We start from the raw sequence: 9,840 nt of genomic DNA on the forward strand, positions 1-9,840 counted from the left end.
ACTGTGTCACACAATACATTATGTAACACCAGAGAGGACCTTGTGACACCCCAATGATCACTGTAGCAGCACAGGGGAGCACATTGACAGCACAGTGGGGTACTGTGACACCACACTGATCCCTGTGACACCATAGTGGAGCAATGTGACATCACAATGGAGTACTGTGACACCAAGTCAGTCACTGTGACAGCACAGTGAGCACTGTGGCAAAACAGTGAGCACTGAGACAGCATAGTGGAGCACTGTTACAACACAGAGGAACACTGTGACATCATAGTGGAGCACTGTGACATCACAGAGGAACACTGTGACATCACAGTGGAGCACAGTGACACCACAGTGGAATACTGTGACACCATAGTGGAGCAATGTGTCAACACAGTAGAGGATGTGACACCACAGTGGAGCACTGTGACTCCACAGTGATCAATGTAACATCACAGAGGAGGACTGTGACAGCACAGTGCAGCACTATGACACCACAGTAGAGCAATGTGATACAACCGTCTATCACTGTGACACCACAATGCAGCACGGTGAACCACAGTGAAGATTGTGACACCACAGAGCAGCAATGTGATACCACTGTGGAGTATTGTGGCAGCACAGTGGAGCACTGTGACGCCACAGTACAGCACTGTGACATAACAGTGAAGCACCGTGACACCACAGTGCAGCACTGTGACACCACAGTGCAGCACTGTGAGAACACAGTGCAGCACTCTGACACCACAGTGGAGATTGTGACAACGCAGTGCAGCACTGTGACAACACAGTGCAGCACTGAGACAACAAACTTCAGCACTGTGACACCACATAGAGCACTGAGAATTCACAGTGGAGTACTGTGACACCACAGTGAGGAGAGTGACATCACAGTGAGCACTGTGAGACCAGAGTGGAGCAATATGAGATCACAGTGGAGCATCTTGACACCACAGTGCAGCAATGAGACACCACAATGCAGCGCTGTGACACCAGAGTAGAGCACTGTGACACCATAATGGAGCACTGTGACACCACAGTGGAGCATTGTGCCACCACAGTGCACTACTGTATCACCAGAGTGCAGCACTGAGACACCACATTGGAGATTGTGACACCACAGTGCAGCGCTCTGACTCCACAGTTGAACAGTGTGACATCACAGAGGAGCACTGTGTCATCACAGTAGAGCATGTGACACCAGACTGGAGCACTGTAACCCCACAGTGATCACTGTGGCAAAACAGGGATGTACGTTGACAGCACAGTGAATCACTGTGATATCATAGTGATCACTGTGGCATCAGAGCAGAGCACTGTGCCAGCAAGGTAGAGTTTGTGACACCACAGTGGAAACTTTGTCACACATTACATTATGTAACACGAGAGAGGAGCTTGTGACACCACAATGATCACTGTAGCAGCACAGGGGAGCACATTGACAGCACAGTGGAGCACTGTAACACCACAATGGAGCACTGTGACACCACATTGTTACACTGTCAAACAACAGTGAGCACTGTGATACCACAGTGCAGCACTGTGATACCACAGTGGAAAACTCTGACAGCACAGTAGAGCACTGAGACAACAAAGTGGAGTCCTCTGTTGACACAGTGGAGCATGTGACACCACAGTGGAGCACTCTGCCACCATAATGGAGCACTGTGATTGCACAAGGAACACTATGAAGGCACAATGGAGCAGTGTAACACCACAGTGGAGCATTGTGACACCACAGTGGAAAACTCTGACAGCACAGTGGTACACTGAGACGACAAAGTGGAGTCGTCTGTTGACACAGTGGAGCATGTGACACCACAATGGAGCACTCTGACACCAAAATGGAGCACTGTGACTGCACAAGGAGCACTGTGAAGACAGAGTGGAGCACTCTGATACCAGAGTGGAGCACTGTGTCACCACCATAGAGCATGTGACACAGCACGGGTGCATTGTGACCCCACAGTGATCACAGTGGCAGCACAGGGGAGCACTCTAACATCACAGTGCAGCACTCTGACTCCACATTGGAGCAATATGACAACACAGTGGAACACTGTGATGCCACAGTGGAGCACTTTGACACCACAGTGGAGCACTGTGTCACCAGAGTAGAGCATGTGAGAGCAGAGTGGAGCTTGTAGCCACACAATGATCATTGTAGCAGCAGAGTGGTGCACTGTGACAGCAAAGTGGAGCACTGTGACACTACAGTGATCACTGTGACACCACACTGGAGCACTATGACAGCACAGTGGAGCTTGTGATGTCACATTGGAGCACTGTGACAATACAGTACAGAACTGTGACAACACAGTGCAGCAATGTGATACCACAGTGCAGCACTGTGACACCACAGTGGAGTACTGTGGCACCACAGTGAGCAGAGTGACATTACAGTGAGCACTGTGACACCCCGGGGAGCACTATAAGACCACAGTTTTGAACCGTGACTCCATAGTGGAGCAATGTGACACCAGAGTGCAGGGCTGTGAGAGCACAGTGGAGCACTGTGGCAGCACAGTGGAGAACTGTAACACCACAGTGGAGCACTGTGACTCCACACTGCAGCACTGTGACACCACAGTGGAGATTGTAACACCACAGTGCACCACTGTGACAATACAGTGCAGCACTGAGACACCACACTTCAGCACTGTGACACCACATGGAGCACCGAGAAATCACAGGGGAGAACTGTGACATCACAGTGGAGTACTTGGCACCACAGTGAGGAGAGTGACAACCCAGTGAGCCCTGTGACACCTCAGGGGAGCACTATGAGACCACAGTCTAGCACCCTGGCACCACAGTGGAGCAATGTGACACCACAGTGCAGGGCTGTGACACCACAGTGAAGCACTGTGTAATCACAGTGCTACAGTGTGATATCACAGTGCAACCTTGTGACACCATAGTGATAATTGTGACACCACAGTGGAACACTTTGACACCACAGTGGAGCACTGTGACTCAACAATTGAGCTTATGACACCAGAGCGGAGCTTGTGACCACACAATGATCATTGTAGCACCATAGAGGAACACTGTGACAGCACAGTGGAGCACTTGACACCACAGTGGAGCATTGGGACCCCACAGTGATAACTGTGGCATTAGAGGGGAGCACTCTGACATCAAAGGGAGCATTCTGACATCACAGTGCAGCGCTGTGACAGCAGACTGAGCACTGAGACACCACATTGGAGCACTATGACACCACAGTGCAGCACTCTGACACCACAGTGGAGCACTCTGACACCACAGTGGAGCATTTGACACCATATTGGAGCTTGTGACCCCACAATGACCATTGTGGCAGCACAGAGAAGCACTGTGAGTGCACAGTGGAGAACTGTAACACCACAGTGGAGCACTGTGACTCCACATTGGAGATTGTGACACCACAGTGCAGCACTCTGACACTACATTGAGCACTGAGAAAACACAGTGGAGAACTGTGACATCACAGTGGTGTACTGTGGCACCACAGTGAGGATAGTGACATCACAGTGAGCACTATGACACCTCAGTGGAGTACTATGAGACCACAGTGGAGCAACGTGACACCAGAGTGCAGCAATGAGACACCACAGTGGAGCACTGTGACACCACAGTGGAGCATTGTGACAACACAGTGGAAAACTATGACAGCACAGTGGAGCACTGAGAAAACAAAGTGGACTCCTCTGTCGACACAGTGGAGCATGTGACACCACAGTGGAGCACTCTGACACCATACTGGAACACTATGACTGCCCAAGGAGCACTGTGAAGGCACAGTGGAGCACTTTGTAACCACAGTGGAGCAGTGTGACACCACAGTGTGGCACTGTGACATCAAGTGGAGAATTGTGACACCACCGTGTAGCACTGTGAGAGCACAGTAAAGCACTGTGTCACCACAGTGGAGCATTGTGACATCAAGTGGAGAACTATGACACCACAGTGGAGTACTGTTGCACCACTGTGAGCAGAGAGACATCACAGTGAGCGCACAGACACCACATTGGAGCACTATGAGACCACAGTGGAGCACTTGACACCACAGTGCAGCAGTGTGACATTACTGTGCAACGGTGTGACACCATAGTGAGAAGTGTGACACCTCAGTGGAGATCTTTGACATACGGTGGAACATGTGTAACTACACTGGAGCATTTTGACACCACAGTGCAGCATTGTGACACCACAGTGGAGCACTGTGATATCACAGTGCAGCAATGTGATGCAACAGTGCATCACTGTGACGCCACAATGCAGCACTGTGAACCACAGTGCAGCCATGTGATACCACTGTGGAGCACTGTGGCAACACAGTGGAGCACTGTGAGAGCACAGTGGAGATTGTGACAACACAGTGCAGCACTGAGTCACCACACTTCAGCACTGTGACACCACATAGAGCACTGAGAAATCACAGTGGAGTACTGTGACACCACAGTGAGGATAGTGACATCACAGTGAGCATTGTGACACCACAGTGGACACTGTGACACCACAGTGGAGCACTGTGACACCACAGTGCAGCACTGTGACACCACAGTTGAACTCTGTGAAATCACAGTGGGGCGCTGTGTCACCACAGTAGAGCATGTGAAACCAGACTGGATCACTGTAACCCTGCAGTGATCACTGTGGCAAAACATGGATGCACGTTGAACAGCACAGAGAAGCACTGTGATATCATAGTGATCACTGTGGCATCAGAGTGGAGCACTGTGACAGCACAGTGGAGCTTGTGACACCACAGTGGAGACTGAGTCACACAGTAGAGCATGTGACACAAGAGAGGAGCTTGTGACACCACAATGATTACTGTAGCAGCACAGGGGAGCACATTGATAGCACAGTGAAGTACTGTGACACCACACTGATCACTGTGACACCACAGTGGAGCAATGTGACATCACAATGGAGCACTGTGACACCATAGTCAGTCACTGTGACAGCACAGTGGAGCACTGTTACAACACAGAGGAACACTTTGACATCACAGTGGAGCACTGTGACATCACAGAGGAACATTGTGACATCATAGTAGAGCACAGTGACACCACAGTGGAACACTGTGACACCACAGCAGAGCACTGTGTCAACACAGTAGAGCATGTGACACGAGAGTGGAGTACTGTGACCCCACAGTGATCAGTGTAGCATCACAGTGGATCACAGTGACAGCACAGTGGAGAACTGTGTCAGGACAGTTATCACTGTGTCAGCACAGTGGAGCACTGTGACATCACAATGGAGCAATTTGACATCACAGTGTCACCTTGACAACACAGCGGGTCACTGTGACACAACAATGATCACTGTAGCAGCACAGTGGAGCACTGTGACAGCACATTGGAGCACTGTAACACCACAGTGGAGAACTGTGACACCACATTGTTGCACTGTCAAACAACAGTGAGCATTGTGATACCACAGTGGAGCACTGTGATACCACAGTGGAAAACTCTGGCAGCACAGTAGAGCACTGAGACAACAAAGTGGAGTCCTCTGTTGACACAGTGGAGCATGTGACACCACAGTGGAGCACTCTGCCACCATATTGGAGCACTGTGACTACACTAGGAACACTGTGATGGCACAGTGGAGCACTGTAACACCACAGTGGAGCACTGTGACACCACACTGGAAAACTCTGACAGCACAGTGGTGCACTGAGACAACAAAGTGGAGTCCTCTGTTGACACAGTGGAGAATGTGACACCACAGTGGAGCACTCTGACACCAAAATGGAGCACTGTGACTGCACAAGGAGCACTGTGAAGGCACAGTGGAGCATTGTAACACCACAGTGGAGCATGGTGACACCACAGTGGAAAACTTTGACAGCACAGTGGTGACTGAGATGACAAAGTGGAGTCCTCTGTTGACACAGTGGAGCATGTGACACCAAAGTGGAGCACTCTGCTACCATTTTGGAGCACTGTGACTGCACTAGGAGCACTGTGAAAGCACAATGGAACACTGTAACACTACAGTGGAGCACTGTGACAACACAGTGGAAAACTCTGACTGCACAGTGGAGCACTGAGATGAAAAAGTGGAGTCCTCTGTCAACACAGTGGAACATGTGACACCACAGAGGAGCACTATGACACCATAATGGGGCACTGTGACTGCACAAGGAGCACTGTGAAGGCAGAGTGGAGCACTCTGAAATGAGAGTGGAGCACTGTGTCACCACATTAGAGCACGTGACACAGCACGGGAGCATTGTGAACCCAAACTGATCACAGTGGCAGCACAGGGGAGGACTCTGACATCACAGTGCAGCACTCTGACTCCACATTGGAGCAATATGACAATACAGTGGAACACTGTGACGCTACAGTGGAGTACTTTGACACCACAGTGGAGCACTGTGTCACCACAGTAGAGCATGTGACAGCAGAGTGGATCATTGTGGCCCCACAATGATCATTGTAGCAGCAGAGTGGTGCACTGTGACCGCAAAGTGGAGCACTGTTACACCACAGGGATCACTGTGACACCACTGTGACAGCACAGTGGAGCTTGTGACACCACAGTTGAGTACTGTGACACTACAATGCAGCATTGCGACACCACAGCATAGCAATGTGATACCACAGTGCAGCACTGTGACACCACAGTGGAGTACTGTGGCACCACAGTGAGCAGAGTGACATTACAGTGAGCACTTTGACACACCAGGGGAGCACTATGAGACCACATTCTAGCACCGTAACACCACAGTGGAGCAATGTGACACCACAGTTCAAGGCTCTGACACCACAGTGAAGCACTGTGACATCACAGTGCTACAGTGTGATATCACAGTGCAACCTTGTGACACCATAGTGATAAGTGTCACACCACAGTGGAGCACTTTGACACACCGTGGAACATGTGTCACCACATTGGAGCACTGTGACACCACAGTGGAGCACTTTGACACACCGTGGAACATGTTTCACCACAGTGGAGCACTGTGACACCACAGTGGATCACGGTGACACCAGAGTGGAAAACTCTGACAGGACAGTGGAGCACTGAGACAACAAAGTGGAGTCCTCTGTCAACACAGTGGAGCACGTGACACCACAGTGGAGCACTCTGACAGCATACTGGAGCATTGTGACTGCACAAAGAGCACTGTGAAGGCACAGTGGAGCACTGTGGTAGCACAGTGGTGCATTGTGACTCCACAGTGCAGCACTGAGACACCACACTTCAGCACTGTGACACCACATTGAGCACTGAGAAATCACAGAGGAGAACTGTGACATCACAGTGGAGTATTTTGACTCCACATTGGAGAATATGCCACCAAAGTGCAGCACTCTGACACTACATTGAGCATTGAGAAATCACAGGGGAGAACTGTGACAACACAGTGGTGTACTGTGGCACCACAGTGAGGAGCAGGATACAATGAGAAGACCAAACCTATGGATAATAGGAGTAGATGAAAATGAAGATTTTTCAACTTAAAGGGCCAGCAAATATTTTCAACAAACTTATAGAAGAAAACTTCCCAAACCTAAAGAAAGACATGCCCATGAACATACAAGAAGCCTACAGAACTCCAAATAGATTTGACCAGAAAATAAATTCCTCCCGGCACATAATAATCAGAACAACAAATGCACTAAATAAAGATAGAATATTAAAAGCAGTAAGGGAAAAAGGTCAAGTAACATATAAAGGCAGGCCTATTGGAATTACGCCAGACTTTTCACCAGAGACTATGAAAGCCAGAAGATCCTGGACAGATGTTATACAGACAATAAGAGAACACAAATGCCAGCTCAGGCTAGATACCCAGCCAAACTATCAATTACCATAGATGGAGAAACCAAAGTATTCCATGACAAAACCAATTTCACTCATTATCTTTCCATGAATCCAGCCCTTCAAAAGATAATAACAGAAAAAAAAAAAACAAAAAAAAAACCCAAAAAACAAGGACGGAAACCATGCCCTAGAAAAAGCAAGAAAGTAACCCCTCAACAAACCAAAAAGAAGACAGCCACAACAACAGAATGCCAACTCTAACTGCAAAAATGATAGGAAGCAACAATTACTTTTCCTTAATATCTCTTTATATCAATGGAATCAATTCCCCAATAAAAAGACATAGACTGGCTATACAAACAGGACCCAACATTCTGCTGCTTACAGGAAACCCATCTCAGGGAAAACGACAGACACTCCCTCAGAGTGAAAGGCTGAGTGAAAACAATTTTCCAAGCAAATGGTCTGAAGAAACAAGCTGGAGTAGCCATTCTAATATTGAATAAAATCGACTTCCAACCCGAAGTTATCAAAAAAGACAAGGAGGGACACTTCATACTCATCCAAGGTAAAATCCCCCAAGAGGAACTCTCGATTCTGAACATCTATGCTCCAAATGCAAGGGCAGCCACATTCATTAAAGAAACTTTAGTAAAGCTCAAATCACACATTGCACCTCACACCATAATAGTGGGAGACTTCAACACACCACTTTCATCAATGTACAGATCGTGGAAACAGAAACTAAGCAGGGACACAGTGAAACTAACAGAAGTTATGAAACAAATGGACTTAACAGATATATACATATACAGAACATTTTATCCTAAAACATAAGGATATATCTTCTTCTCAGGACCTCATGGTAACTTCTCCAAAATAGACCATATAATTGGTCACAAAACAGGCCTCAACAGACACAAAAATATTGAAATTGTCCCATGCATCCTATCAGACCACCATGGACTAAGGCTGATCTTCAATAACAACACAAATAATGGAAAGCCAACATTTATGTGGAAAATGAACAACAGTCTTCTCAATGATACCTTGGTCAAGGAAGGAATAAAGAAAGAAATTAAAGATTTTTAAGAGTTTTATGAAAATGAAGCCATAACATACCTAAACTTATGGGACATCTTGGCTAGGATCCAAGTACAGCTGGAAAAGCCCTGCTAGAGGCTGATTACCTGAACAAGCAGCTCTTAAAGGGGCCAACATGTTTTTTCTTTTAACAGAACATTAGTTTAAAATTGGTAACTAAGGGTTAGAGTCTTTCTAAACAACACGTGTCATGAGCCAACCCAGGAAAAACAGGTCTTTAAAGATTTTTCTAAATTGGAATAATATTGTGTGTAATTATTATTCCAGAAACTAGACTTAGAAAGTATAAGAAATAAAAAAATATGTAGATATAGATATAGATATATAGATATAGATACTTTTTTTTTCAAGGCAGGGTTTCTCTGTATAGCCCTGGATCTCCTGGAACTCACTCTCTAAACCAGGCTGGCCTCGAACTCAGAAATCTGCCTGTCTCTGCCATCTGAGTGATTGGATTAAAGGTGTGCAGCACCACCGTCCTGCTTAAAACACTCTTTTCTTATTGAGTTATTAAAAGCTGCACTGTCATATTCATATATAAGAACTGGCAGGCAAACTTCATAACATGAAAGTGATGATTTTGGTATTGATTTTTAAGAGAATAGATTGTTTTAAATTGGGCTTTGCCCTCCAAAAGTTATGGATGTATTGTAACATTGCAATAGAAACTTAAAAATTATGGTTAAAATTGCCAGTTTTCCATTGACTGCAGTTTGCATTTTGACTGCAAGCTCAGGATTTTTAATTCACCCATAGATTGTAATTAGGATGATTACAAGACTTTATCTTATGAGAACACTAATGGAGCTCTCTGAAGTCATCCAGCCATACAAAGCAAAGACAGACTTATCTGGATATATTCATCTGTGTAGAAATTGCACCCTCATACAATCAGTTTGTCTATGGTTGCTGTCTTGCAGGGGACTACAGTACAAGCAATGCTTCCAGCACTAAGGTTATAAGGAATGTTTTAAG

The sequence above is a fragment of the Mus caroli genome, unplaced genomic scaffold (assembly GCF_978045245.1).
Source record: "Mus caroli unplaced genomic scaffold, Mus_caroli_1 scaffold_5, whole genome shotgun sequence".
NCBI lineage: Eukaryota > Metazoa > Chordata > Mammalia > Rodentia > Muridae > Mus > Mus caroli.